Below are 15,664 nucleotides of genomic sequence, written 5' to 3'. Positions count from 1 at the left end.
TTATTAGTAGTAGTTGTTGTTAATCTCTTCCTGTGCCTGATTTATAAATGAAGCTTCATCATAGGTATTTATGTGTAGGAAAAACAGTGTACATAGGGTTTGGTACTGTCGATGGTTTCGGGCATCCACTAGGGGTCTTGGAACGTGTCCACGGCAGCTAAGTGGGGACCACACTGCAGCAGAGGCAGCAGCTCTCCTGATGGGCAGGCTGTATGGTGATGCATGGGAAGGCGTTTACCAAGCCAAAACTAGCCCCTACGTCTACAGCCTTCTCAACAATCTTGTAAGCACCTAAATTCCTAAATTTAATCGGTTAATGCTTGTAATACCTAAAGTTATTTCTATCAACATTACCTACATACAAATCTTAATTGTTACACAGATTAAGTTACTGATAAAACCTCGTGTCATTTCCTTAATTTTATTATATATTATGTTGCTTAAGTTGAGCAGACTGGGATTTTGGAATAGTTTCTAAAAATTTAAATGCTAGGATACCTATTTTGGAGGTTTTGATGAAATAACAAGAAGAATATATTTTATCTTTCAACCAATATATATTTATTCAGTGTGGGTCCCATGACACCCACGGGGATAGATGCTGGGGATTTAACTGTAAACTATACAGAGTTCCTACTCTCTAAAATAGCAGTGTATATTACGGGGAAAAGATAGGTAAATACCGAAATTAATATGCAGTTTAGTAATGCAACAGCGAAAATCATGCGTGAAATTTTTTTTAAAAAATGTGTTTTTTCTGACATATCAGGCAAACTTCTATAAAATAGACACTTGGCAAGAGTTAACCGGTCAAGTCCTGTGGGGAGTGGAAGAAGGGCTCCCGCAGCACTCCTGGCTCTAAGAATCATTAAGCTGTTTTCCTGCAACAATAAACCATTTCGTGTTGCTCGACCGTAAAATACAAAGGGATGAGAGGTTAAGTAGAGACTTAGTAGTCCAGCAGACCCCATCATGAATGACATTTTGTGGCTTTATAGCAATTTTCAACAAGACCCAGGAGAAAGGGTCAACACTGGCATGATTCAGACCAGGAAAAGATGATCTTATGTTAATGTGGATAATATTTTTTCAGCGTTTGTGAGGAGGCTATGTCAAGGATATGAGATAACAACTAAACAGGTGTCGAAATAGAGTAGGCCAAGAAAGTGAGAGGCGTTTGAAGGTAATTTCCAACTCCATGCCGACTGGAGCAGGAGCTAAAAGGAAAGAAGGTGTCTAAGCGGGTTATCAAGTTCTGGCCCGAGCGGATAGATGTATGTTGACAATACTAAGATTAAAAACAAAGTAAAGAAAATATAGATAAAAAGTAGATTGGGACTGCATATGATTGATGTTTCATATTTTACATATTGGTATATTAACTTGGGTTGTAGCCCAGTTTTACCTGACAATCATCTTTTCTCTTCATTATGTTATTTTACGTATCTTTCAATGGGTATTTTGTTGTTGTTGATCTTATACGTCTGAGGAGGAAGCCGTTAATTCCCATGTAGATCACTAGAATGTGGCTATGTAGGCATATTGATTCTTTCCTTTTTTGTAAACCTAATATTATATTCTGTAAAGGCATAGTATATTATACATGTCCATTCTTTTTGCTGACCTGTATGTTGCTGGAATGATTGTTTAAAAAAAGACAATGTAAAGTTGCTGGCATATCAATACTCTTTCTCATTAAATATGTTTATATTTATTTTCCAAAAACGATCCCATTTTGGAGATATTTGAGATTAAAAATGTTATAATCACACAGTGTGTGTGTGTGTGTGTGTGTGTGTGTGTGTCTGTGTCTGTGTCTGTGTCTCGCAGGTATCTCAAACTTTTCAAAGAGTTCCATATTCTAGCACATACGCAAGCCAGTCCATGTCCACACATGTCCACACACACACACACATTTGTAGGCTCTGTATACTTTCAACCTCAATGCAAACTTGACTAGATTGCTAAGTGGAACTTTTAGAGAAGGCTAAGGAATGAGAACTGTGAAATTTTCTTTGTAGTAGCCTTTTATACTTTAAAATATTCATAACTATTGAGACAGTACCACTTCACAAGATTTATTATATGGAAACTATTATAAGTTGAAAAACATTTCTGTGTTATGTGGTTTCTGTATCACCATAATATGAAAAGTAGAAGCTACATTTAGGTTCATCAGAGGGAAATGGTTAAAAAAAAAAAAGTAAACTTTCATATAATAGAATATTACACAGTTCCTAAAACTAAGATCGTCGAGTAACTAATAATGTATTTATGATATGAATAATATGACATAGTAAAAATAAGTATTATAGAAAAATCACCTTTATAATACATTAACTTTTAAATTTCTTATTAATGAAGTTATAGGCAGTTTTACTTCTATATATTTTCAAAATAAAAATAAAATAATTGTATAAAAACAAAGTGGAATTCTAGAAATTGTTCTTGAATTCACTAACTTTTATATAAGTCTCATCTCTTTCATTGTATTTTATTATTATAATTAAACACAAACAAGCAAATAAATAATACTGGCAAAATTACCTTGCTCCACCTTTTACTTGATGTGTCAAATCAAAATACATACTGAAAAAGCCTTTTGAAATGTAGCACATTATTATTAGTTGGCAGAATTAGAAGCATCGGTGTCATTTATATATCACTGCAACGGTGAACCATATCATAGAAAGAACATATAAATTCTTCATATAAATTTTTCATGTAAAGAATCCTGAACTAGTGGTAGATAAACTTGGTTTCAACACAATATCACCTTGTTCATAAGAACTGTAGCCTTGAAACTTTAAAATATGACAGACTAATGTTTTCATGAGTAAATTTAATGTACTGAAAATAAAAATTAAGAAAAAAAAGAATTACAGCCTTGAGCCAAGAACTTCATGTTGGTGGGAAAACATCAGTTTCCATATGTATAAATTGAAGAAAAAAAGTTAGTGCTTATTAATAAAGAAATATAAGTGTTTCTTAGAGGGAATATAATATCTGATCCTATATGTTTTGCCTTGGGAAATATTCTTGTCATTTGCAGTGAAAGATGAAAGAGTCCTATCAAACATTTAGTGTTAGCTGAAGAGACCAATCAGTTTTTCTAAGTGATTTCTTCATCAAATTGGAAAATAAAGAACAAATAATAATTTTTGAGATAATAGAAGTATAGCTGTATTTAATAATATGTATTTTATCTCCTAGTATGTTTATGCATACCATGGTATAATGATATAAAATAAAATTAGAGTTATTCCAAATTGTTAATTAATTACAGAACAATACTTCTCTCTTTGGAATGGGTGACCAGGGCTGCCATTCATGGTGTTGCAGAATGGGCAGTGCATAGCCAGCCCTGCTCTATGCAGAGGAAATGGAGACATAGAATAACAAGGGCAAATTTAAAAATCACCAGGATAATTTTGGCAATAAAACAAAATATGTACTTTTTTTTTTTTTTTTTTTTTTGCTTAATCATCTAAGTATTTCACAGATAAAATCTGGGGCTATTCTACTTCTTGATTGTTTTAATAATCCATTTCACTTTTGACTGCTCTATGTAACTTGTAAATTTAATTCTTGAAAACAGGCTTGAAGTACAGAACAAAGATTATAATGGTTTGCTTTTGGAGATTATCAGTCTTGCTTCTGGATGCACATGTGAAATAATTCTCATGATCTACTGGCTAGTAGTTTTTGCTACACTAAACTTTCTCTCTCATTAAGTTTTTATATATACATATATGTACATTTTAATACTATATATTTTTATCTCATTAAGTTTTAACATAGACAGATAACAAGTCGTGTGTGTGTGTGTGTACCATCTAAAACCTTAACTGTTAAGACAAAAAATGGGTGTTTTGAAATAAGGTATATTGGTGTTATATAAAAAAAAATGTATGGAACACAAAAATAATGTAAGACCTAAGGCAGGTTAATGGGAAAAAGTTTAAGAATCAGCTAGAAGAGTGTCCTTTTCTCAGGAGGGCTCTGCTAGTGAGATTGCTCTAGTATGATCTTATGTTTCCCTGGTAGGATATGTTATCACCTAACAACCAGTTGAGAATCCTGGTACTAAGATATTGTAGATGGACTCAGATAAGGGAGTGCTTTTCCTCCTGCCATGTTACTGTATTAATTTCTTAAGCTCAGTTGTTCTTTCTGTAACTTATCTTAGGTCTCTTGTGTGCCACTGCTTCTTACTTTAAGTATATAACAGGTATCGTGTTGACACCTATAAACGAATGTCTTATATATTGTATAACTTAAAAACCAAAGGAAGTCACAGATATTACAATATACTTTAATATTTTATCAAGGAACCTTTGTGATTCCTTCTACTGGATACATATAAAATAAGTGCTTCTTCATCACATTCCTAAATAAAAAGAAAAAATTAAATAACTGTTCAGAAATATTACTTCTAGATATTATTAGTTATATGGAAGATATAGATTACTAGTCTCATTATCTTTTGGAATTTATTATTATAATCATTATTATTATTGAGAATGGAGAAATACTATATACTGATTACACAGCATGACAGATAAAAATGTATTTATATATTACATGACTACCATTCCTAACAAGAAGAATCTCCAACAGATGTATAAAATTTTCAGATTTGATCTCTATTTTATGAAAATTATTCAGTGGAAATTATATTAAGGAGGAAATAATAATTATTTTGAAGGAAATGTTTCATACAAATAATTATCTTAAAATTACAAATGTGCAAATATTTGCAGAAAAATTAATTTACATGTTTTCCAGCTAAAATTCACAGAATGGACTACTGTATTCTAGCACATTTATAAATAACAAAATCAAAAACTAAATAATATCCAAATGCTATAGGAATGAATTATTATTGAATGCAAAGAGTATTTTATATCTGTTTTCTTTTTTGGTAAATAAATTATGTAATATTCTTCATAAACAAAATTAGATTTATTTAGGATAAGAGTTCCATATGGGAGGAAAAAACACTATTTTCAAATTTGATTTTGGCTTTCATCCCAAAACAGGAATCAGGATTCATTCCATTGAAGGCTACAAAACAAAACCAAGAAAATCACTGAATGATTGGTTTTCCTATATTCCAGGTTTTTGATGCATCTTCTGTGCAAAATGTGGTTCCTCTCAGCAGTATTGATCAAGTAGCAAGGAGCTAGCCATAAGCAGCTTAGAGGTAAGTGGAGGAAATGCAAATTTAAAGCAAACAAAAGAACATAATAAAGTATTGTAATGGTTGCAACAGAATACATCCTGAGTGTTACTCTAAACAAGAGATCTGAGAAAATGAGCAGATAAATGCCAAAGGACAGAAACGCTGTTGGGGAATTTAAACAGGGTTATCTCAGAACGAACTTTGCAGGAAGAGACAAAGCACATGAACAAAGGCCTGGAAGAGTGTGAGAAGGTGACATCACAGGAACCTGCAAGTGTTTTAGTATGTTACCCTGGAACGGGGAGGAAGCAATAATGAGTGATAATGGAAAAGGAAACATAGGTCAGATCATGAAGATGTGCACCACACTGAAGCATTTTGTCTTTTGCTGAGAGAAATTGGGTTCCATTGAATAGTTTTAAGCAAGGGAATGTGTGTTTCAAGTTTAGAACAGAGGTTGGTCAATTTTTAAAAAAGGACCAGACGGTAAAAAAATTTGTCTTTGCTTTGCAATACTGTTGCCGTTAGAAACTACTCAATTCTAATACTGTAGCTCAAATGGAGCTGTGAACAAAATATGTGAGGGCATGTAATTTACAAAACAGCAGTGTTGGATTTGACTCATGGGCTGTGGTTTGCCAACCCCTGGGTTGGAAAGATCAATTTAGAAAGATCAATCTGGGCTCAGTGAGGATAATGCCTGCTCCTGGGGACACAAACCAAGTCACTGTAGGCCACAGAACGAAGGCTTTGGGAATGAAGAATTACAAAGTTATTTAGGTTATAAAATACAAAGAACACAGCACCAAATTAGGTGTGAGGGTTATGGGAGAGACTAAATGGGGGACGGCTCCCAAATTGTTGGCACTGACGAGCAGCTGCATGGTGGCAATGCTGTTGGGTGTGAACAAGAGTAGATTCAGGAGTGTGAGGGTGGATAGAAGTTAAACTCGTGTGTGTTGGGTCTTGGATGCCACTAGATATCCAGGGAAAACTTTCAAGGAAGCAGTGAAATGTGCATCTATCTAGAGAGAAAGATCTAATCTGGGCTTTAGCATGTAGGGGCTACCTGATGACATAGAAGCAAATAAAGTTACTCAGTGATAACATGTAGTGTGGGATGAGCTTAGGGCTTAGGACAATATCTTAGAAATGCTCACATTAATGTTATTAGCCAAGAAGACTGAATATGCAAAGGAAATGTAGGAGAAATAGCCAGAGAAATAAGGCAGGTAAACAATTGTGTATTGAAAGTTAGAGATATTCCAGCTCCCAGGTTGGAGAGAGCTCAAAGAAGCATCAGTCCTACTCCAACAACAACAAAAAAGCTTACCAAACTTCTAGATCATGTATGTATTCAGATATAGAGAAACCCAAAAGTTTAAATTCTAAAGCAATACAGGGCACGTGATGCCTTCAGGTAGAGAAGACAGGGGAGCAGACACTCATCTGAAGTTGATGCAACTGGATATGGATAAAAAGAGTTCTTCCTGAGAAATTGACAAGTGAGTACTGAGTGCTGAGTGGAAGGACAGTGTGAAAACCATGGGAACTGCAGGACTGGGGGAACCTTGCAGGTCTTTGTGAATCTCACTGGGCACTCCCAGAAAATAATGGAAAAAGTACTAAGAAGTGCCCGCTGGGGATGCTGCTGGGAAGGAGAGCAGCAGCTTGTGAGAAAAACATGAACCTCTACCTAGGTCCTTCCCTCCTTTTTCTACTGTGGGGGAAAAGCCTTGATCTGTGAAGGAGAGGGCAACAGACATTGTTGTTTTTATTACAGTGGTAAAAACATAAGGCAGCTGCAGGGAGAGCACAGGGAAGAAAAATATTTCTCTGAGCTCACAGCCACATGGAGGGGGGAGGGGTCAGGAAATCCCAGGAGGCCAGACCCCCACGACCTAGGAACATTATACCTGTCTGAGACTAAGGTGACTTTTCAAAACAAAGAGACATACCCCGCACAACCCCTCATCAACAAGCCAGTAAGATTGAATAATAAGACAGTGGACAATTCGTTGGGAAGGGACAGAGGAGGAGAAAGAGGACACAAAGATATCCTCTTTGATGCACAGCACAAAAATCTCAAAGTCAAAATTGAGCGGACAGGCTCTGGGAAATCAACTCTCATCTGAATTTCAAGGTGTCTCTATAAGAATTTAAGTCTGAAGGGCAAATATATATAAAGACAGCAATCATATATCTCGGCCCCAGCCCAAATCTGTATAGATTAGCTCAACCCCCGACACTGAAGGTCTAGCAGGAAAAAAAGGTGTGATCAACTTCCTGATACAAATATTTATCCCAGATACAAATATTTATATAAATATGAATATTTATATACAAGATATATATTGTAAAACTTATTTAGATAAACCACTATTTTTAAAAGAAGGTATAACTAATACATCAATACAGGAGATAAAATGGAATCAGAGAGAAGACAGCTAGTCTTCTTGGTAAGAGTTGGTAAATTATAATCTAGCGTATCACCTTCAATGGGAATAATTTTACACCCCAGTTAAAGGAGACTGCCAGATTGAATAAAATAGTACATCCAAATATATGTTGCCTACAAGAAAATCACTTTAAATATAAAGAAAATATTATCCAATCACATTTATGACATATGACTTGAATTCAGATTTTATAAAGAACTTTTAAAACAATAAAGAAACAAATTTTAAAAAGTGACCAAAAATGAAAAGCAATTGGAACTCTCCTATAGCACTGATAAGAATAAGAGCAGTTTTGGAAATCAGTTGACAAATTTCTTATCTATTCATTAATGCTCCTAATATATGGCCAAGCAATCTATCTGCTATCCTACTGCTAGGTATCAATGCAAGAGATAAGAAAACTTTATAGTTACACAGAATCTTAATGTGAATGTTTTATTCTATTCATAATTATAAAATAATGTGCATGTCCTTCGACTGGAATATTAATAAGCAACTATGATATACCAGTAAAAAGGAATGTTAGTACTTAGTGAATGAAAGGAATAAACTGTTGATTCTTGCAAAAACATTAGTGAAACTTAAGTGCAGTTTTCTAAGGGAAAGAATCCAGTACCCAAAGGTTACATATTGCATGATTCCATTTATGTTATCATCTGCAAAGAAATTAGATCAGTGGCTGCTAAAGGGGTGGGGTGCATTTATATATACAGGTGTAGCCTGAGGGTGTATTTGTGCTGATGAAACCGTTCTGTATGAAATTGTGATGGTGGACACATGACTCCACATATTCACAAAACTGCACACAAGAAAGTAAATGTTATAACCACCTTCCGAGCTCACCCAAAATTTGGTTTAGATGTGCAGACAGATGACTCCACGTGTACATACCAAGAGGGTTTGGAAAGGTTTATTACTTGCATATTTGAAGTCTCTAGGGAGAGCAGGGAAGTCCTCTCCAGGAGCTTTGAAATGCCTTGAGACAACAAGGAGAACAATCAAGGCTGGGATTTTATTGGAGACAGCTCATTCTCCTCCCCAAGGATAATTAGAAAAGAATAAACTGGTCATTAATTATTTTAAAAAAGGAAAATAAACACTTGCAATCAGGGAATCAAAGGTTTTTGCAGTAAAACATGTGGAAATATAAAGGAGGAAATATCTAAGAAACATTCAGCACACCCATGCATTCCCCTATTCAGATGACACATCCAATGAGGAACTGAGTTGAAATATATGTAAAATAAAAATTTCTGGTCATATGTCATCATGGGTAGACTAATAATATAGCTCTAGTATTTGGGCTGGTTAAAGGAAAACATTTTTTTCACCAGCAAAATTACTCTGAATCTCTGGGACCATAGCTAGAAGCAGGGATCTGGAAGAGATACTCAATGGCTTCCAGACAGGTAATTAAAAAGAAAAAAAGTACTAGTACACTTTTCAAAGGAAAATTAGAATGCCTTTTGTATGCATTTTATCTGGAACAAATTTAAATGAATTTAACATTATCTCCTTGAGAATAAATAGAGTTACAAAGTGTTTTCAGTTAAATCTAGGAAAGTGATTGACAGATGGATTCAGCAGCCATTTATACAGATTTAACCTACGTAAGTTGCCACTGTATTGTAAGATGCTTCTGAGCTGCGCTTAGTCACGTGTGCTCACTGCAGTTCTCCCTAGTCCATCTTCGTGATTCAAGTGAATTGTGTACTTTTTTACGCCCGGGACTAAAAAGGAAAAGGTAGTAGCTGATGAGTACATGAACACATTGGAAAAGATAAGCTTGGAGCCAAGCCTGCCTACCTCCAGGACAGAATACTTTGCCCCATACGTTCGTGTTTCTCATTAAGAGAGAGGTGGCTTTGAGATAAAAGAACATTAGTAGCTCTATGTTTTAGTAGATAAAGTTAGTAGTTCTGTTGAATCTAGATTCAGCTATATGAGTCACTCCTTGCTTTTCCAATTCTAAAGAGACCTAGCAGAGAAGATTGGAGCCTATGGTATTGTCCTAACAGGACGGAAGTAACTCCAACTGATATAGCTTCATTCTGTGATCAGAGATGACACACTTCATAGTGCCATCCCCACCACACGTACACACGTGAGTTCACGCCTGCACACTGGAGAAAATTCAGTTTCGATTCAGCTTCTCATTCGGCTCTGTAGGAGCAGATGGCATCTGAGAAGGGCAGCGGGGACGGGAAGGCTGCTACTCCATAGATTGCCTCTGAAAAATACAAGCAGAGGACAGTGGAATCTAACTTTCACTGGAGTAATAATTTATCTTATTTAGGGACACAGTTTTAATAAATCATATTATGCAGCTGGGCCATATCACCAGACAAAAAGGTTTATTGGATTCAGAATATGTTTTAATGTTTACCCATTATTTAAACCTTATGCGGCATGGATTTTCTCTTTTTCAAAGGGCAAAAAATTATCTGCAGGAAAAGATTCTAACAAACAGCCTAAACGTGTTTTAATTTTTAATCCAAAAGCCCAGGGTAGCTAATCACCAAAATAGTTGGGAGATTTTTCTCTATAAAACATATTTGATATTTATTTCAGTGTATCTAAAAATCATTATAAAGGCTCTCAAGGATCCTTATCAAACCTAACCCTCCTCCCCACACCCGCTCCCCCAAACCTAACTGTCTGTACTTAGGGAAAGAGTAATATGAAGTCTTTATTGTAGAAAGATTATGGGAAAGATTCATTATCTAAATATTATGTCATACAAGCATGCTCTGAAAATACAAGATGACAAGAAGTTCAGACTTATCCTCAATATAAGAGAATTACCTGTGTAATTCTGGCAGAAAAATAATTTCTAAACTATTACATCTAAAACAGCAATGTACAAGTAAATGAGGGATCTCCTCACACCTGATTTCCTCTGGAGCCTCATTGCTGCTCATAGACTAGTATGTGACTTTCAGAATTAAGGAAAAACAGAGTCTCACTCTGTTTGCAAACACTGTTTATTTATTCACATAACAGAACTGGTGCCTGCCAGCTTGAAATTGTGCGATCTTTTTTTAGTTGGATCAACTGATTCACTCTAACTGAAGGACGTTTCCCCCTGATGCTGAGTAAATTGTTCTTGGTTTCACTGGGGTCTGTATTGTGGCTATCGCACATCGACAGCTTTATCCACGGCCATTTTTTAAAAAACTGTAGCCATGGCTTCTTGGGTTCAAGAGACAGACCTCATGACTGGAAGAAACTTAGGATATTTCATGGGTCACAAGTCATTCAGCATTCTCTGTGCCATGCTCAGTTCATATCCTGGCTCAAAGAAGGAGAATGTCATATAAAATTTATAGGCTCCAGTATTACAGTATTTCCTACTTGTTCTCCAGTTACAACAGAGGCACCAGGAGAGTTTTCTGCTGCGATTTTATCCGTGGGATTTGTTCTCATCTTTTCATATCCTAAGACTTACAACTCTATCAATATACTCAGCGTTAACCATCCAGATATCCGCACTGACATTTTATGTGTCAATGAGGATTCAGAGTTCCCATGAGAGGAATTTGAAAATAAAGTTTTCTAAATTAGTGAATTGTGTTAAAACAAACACACACAACCTAAGACTAAGAACAATTGAAAAATCTTTAGGCAAAATCATCTCCATTCGAGGGTGTTCTGTTTTGAGGAGATGTCAGGTTTCTAGCAGAGAATGAGGGAAGTAGAGGATTATAATTTTATTTGAATTACGAGCACCTCTATGATTAATATTAATGCCAATAACCTCTGCAACTAAAACAGATAAATACCCCTAAATACCTACAAGGTGGCAAAGTTAGGCAGGGACTATAAGGCACTCTTCCTACTCTGCCTCCTCTTCTGTTAAAACATTTTAATGCATTGCCCCAGTGCCTTTCCATTTGAAATGTTTCCTCTGGCGCTCCACCCAGATGCCCTGCCTTGGCTGACCCAACGGGCTCATGTTTTGGTTGTGATTCTCAGAACACCAGGCCCTACTAAAATAGCTCACTTTAGATCTGCCCTGCTTCATTCTAGCTATGCTGGATTCTTCAATTCTGTGATCTCTATACTTCTATTATTCAGCTTCAGTCTTAAAGAAAATTTGGTATTTCATTTTCTCAGAATCTTCTAATCCCAAATTTCTTTTTCAGCTGTGAGTGGAGTCTACCCCAAGATATTCTCCCTAGGTTTTCTGAAAACTCTAAGGAGGCATGTGAAGGGAGAACTCCTAGAAAAAGAAAGAGGTTTTATGGAAATGTCTAAGTGACGATTCTCTTTACTTTACCTAGCAAATAAAAGATACACATACATACCTTTGATTACCTAATAAGGAAAACCTTTGTATAATTAGAAGTTTCCTACGAAGCCAACCAGAAAAAGCAATTTATTCCACAATAACTAAATTTTATTTGCATATATTGACATGTTGGTTCAAAATACCAAAAGTGATATTTCCTTGTTACCTTTAACAAAAGAGAGAAAAGGAGCACAGAGAGGCGTACACAATAAACAAACTGCAAATAACACATTCAAGTGAGACTATTTTATAGGTTTGTTACTGTAGTCAGTATATATGATGGTACCTTGTATATTTTAATTTAAATGTAACTTTATGATATCACAATTAAGGTTAGAGTCACCTTGTTTCTGTAATTTCAATAATTCATTTTATATTAATTTCAGTGAGGAATACATTTCCAATATTCATCAGATTTCTGTTTGCATTATTCATTAAATAATAAAATGACAACCTTTATAGATGCAAACTCGCCTTCATCCAGTGGGTGCTGAGAGAGCAAAAGGAAAATGAAAGAGCTCCAGAAATGGTGCAGATGTTGGCTTGACTAGAATGTTAATACGTTAGTGCTTCCAAATGCTACTTTGTCTGAAAGAAGAAAATGGTGCTTGTGTTTCAAGAGGCTGAAACATAATATGCCATACACAGCTGGCTGAAGGGAGAAAGGGAGTGAAAAATTATGATTAGGAGAGTTTAGCTAGGAATACAAATGGCCCACTATGGAGAGATATTGCAGTTCCTCTGGTATTTGGTTTTCAGTTGGGATGCTTCGGGAATGAACACCTAAGGTCATTTTGGATAGTCTCCAGAATATCTCCACAGTAACAAAACCAGGTAACATTTATCATCGACTGCTGTCATCCGTTAGCAATAGAAAACTACACATCACTCTATTTCTGACTGACATATTAGAAACACAGCTAAGCACAGAATAGTTTAATCCAGATGAAGAAGACCATGGAAGGTTTCACCATGTCCAACTGAGTTGAGTTCATCATTCTTCCAGTGTGTCCTCTGTAGCTGTGATCCTGGGAATAGACTCCAAAATTATGTATGCCAGAAGAAATCCTGAATTTTCCACTCAATAAATAAATGATATTTATTGATTTAACAAATTCTATTTAGTCTTTCTTCTAAATAATTATAATATAACCTTTCCTGTTTTTATTCTGTCTTTGTTCAATTCCATTTCCTGTAGTCTCCTGTCCCTTCTCACTTAATCACCCCTCCCCATTCATATCAGTCTGTTCTGTTTCTTATAATTTCCCTTCATATCGTGTTGTTGTTTCACAGTCTGTTTCCATCTGTCTGTCTCTCTCTTTCTCTCACACACACACGTAGAGTATCGAAATTTGAATAAACAACAAGGATCCAGGTTTTGTTTACAAGATACAAACCACTTCCTCATACCTTTCTAAATATTTAACTTTTACTTTAATTCCTTTTTAAAATTCAGATTTACTTTCATACTATAAAATCCATATTTCAGTTTACAGTTTAAGGGGGCTTTGGAGATGCATACAGTGATTTAATCACCACCACAATCAAGATACAGAGTTTTTGCATCTGAAGGATTTTAGCAATATTTTGAAAGAGCCACTTCAAAGTTATATGATTAAACCAAGTTTAATCACAAGTGACATGTCCCAGGCCATTTCTGAACTCCTGTAGCTTGTGACCCTGGATGTTTTCCTAGCCTTCTTTATGTTTCATGATTATCTGTTGACATAGTTGCATCTACTTCACTAGAAATGTGTTAGTATATGTACAAAGTTTAGACATTGACTGGCACAATTAATGCTAAATGAATCAAAGTAATTATTATCAATATCGTTATCACCATTATGACAGCCTTTACTCCAGGAAGTCCTCACTTAAGGACAGACTGATTGCTTTTGTGGGGGGAATGGAGAGTAGTAGTAATGACCGGTGACAGTGCTTGAACTCAGAAATATCTGCTCTGATACCGAGCTGCTGCCTATTTTCTGCTCTCCCTTTGAAGCAACAAGGGTATCATTCTGCTTTGCTTTCTCTTCTATTCGAAGGTGTTTTCCTACCACTGGGATTGTTGTGGAGCCCTCATGACAAGCAAATAAAGCTCAGTTCCAGTAGTGATTTTGTGGATAACTGGACCAAGCACGGGTGAGTAACAAAAGTAAAACATCTTCAAAAGTTTATGATGTTAGTATATAACCTCAGCATAGCTATTAAAATAATAAGTAGCAAATATTGGAAATTTCAGTAATTCACGTATATTCCTGATGCTAATATTCACCAGACTCCCTACATTACCCTCAAGATTGCCCTTTGCATAGACAAATGTCACATTCCTGTTAGATAACTTGTGATTCTAACCCCTGTCTTTATTCAAATCAACTGGATAAAATATTGTGTCCTGTGCCCAAATAAGCTAATCTACATTTATGAAATACTACAGATCAGTGATACCCTAGTCTGGGTATTTAACGGAAATTGTTTCTTGTAATTGGCCAGTTCCTTTCAGTGAGCCTTACATATGGGATTGTCACACTATTTGGCATCAGCAAGTCACAGAAGGTCAGAAGGCATCTTCTAAAAATCATGCGAATAGGAGACATTCTGGGGAGAAGAGGCGGGATTTCTGACTTTGGCATGCACCTAGTTGATATTTTCAATCTAAGTTTTTGTCCAACTGTTAGAGGATAATATTCATTCCATCTTATATGAAATGTCTAATAGAATACTCATTTTATGGAAAAGGAAATCAATTGAAGTGTTATCGCCTTGCTCTTATCTAGATCATTCTATGAACAGCTTTGAAATTCATTTATGTTCCTAAAGGCCTCAGGCATTTTCTATGGCAATCACTGATGGATTTTCAATCAGAGGAAAATAAGAGGCAAATAAGTTTACACATGTATTTTGTCATTGAATTTTCACAATGTGTTGTACCAAAAGATGTGTATGGAGGAGAGAAGAAATAGGAACAGGTAAATAAATGTCAGAAAAATTCGGCATAAAACAAATGAGAAGCAACGTATGGAGAAAGATTAGTAATTATAGTTTCGACTTTGCAAGGGCATTTTTACACAGAAAATCATATATGTGTGTATATCCATATACGTAGTATAATTTACATATGTGAAATATAATTTCATGGGTCAATATATTTTTTTATATTTTTCTTAAAGTACTCAGTGCTAAATTTTATCATTCACATCTTTGCATCTACATAGCCAAGTAGGGAGCCAATGACGCAGTTTTCCTTTTGTCCTGTATTACAGGCAAACATGCTTTCAGGGTTACTTTTTTCCTTTTCTTTCAAGTTCTATAGAAACTTTTACAGAAAAAAAAGGACCTTAGTTACCAGTGAGCCTCAACCCCACCTGCATTACATTTAGTGTCTTCTCCACTCTGTAGAGCAGCCATTCAGAAGTAAAAACAAAAAAAAAAAAAAAAGTTTTTTAGCCTGTTACCAATTATTAGTTAGAAATATTTACTTCATATCTACCTACTCATAAACTACTTTGAAAGAGGATGCTTTGTGTCTTAAAACAGAAGTGCTGAATAGTAATTTGTGACATCAAATACACCTTTGAATGATCATCCCTGTCTTTTATATCCCAAGAGCACCTGAAAACTATTACGTTGGTTATTGTGGTTCAGCCACTGTTCTACTTAATGTTAAGTGAGAGCTGAACTTCAATTTCTTTCCTGCAGCCTCTTATAATTTTACCAGTAATTTGAGCT

The 15,664-nt window shown here is 35.4% G+C and overlaps 1 long non-coding RNA gene across 1 annotated transcript in view; it reads left to right on the top strand.

Moving 5' to 3' along the window:
• LOC132417556 (uncharacterized) overlaps positions 1–15,664 on the top strand; it is a 388,895-nt gene that overhangs the window by 208,950 nt on the left and 164,281 nt on the right. The window contains exons 4-5 of the long non-coding RNA XR_009517874.1: positions 5,121–5,206; positions 13,981–14,077. This is a non-coding gene — a long non-coding RNA (uncharacterized lncRNA). The remainder of the gene's footprint in view (positions 1–5,120; positions 5,207–13,980; positions 14,078–15,664) is intronic.

The sequence above is a fragment of the Delphinus delphis genome, chromosome 21 (assembly GCF_949987515.2).
Source record: "Delphinus delphis chromosome 21, mDelDel1.2, whole genome shotgun sequence".
Taxonomy (NCBI): Eukaryota; Metazoa; Chordata; class Mammalia; order Artiodactyla; family Delphinidae; genus Delphinus; species Delphinus delphis.
This window is presented reverse-complemented; position numbering and strand designations above follow the sequence as displayed.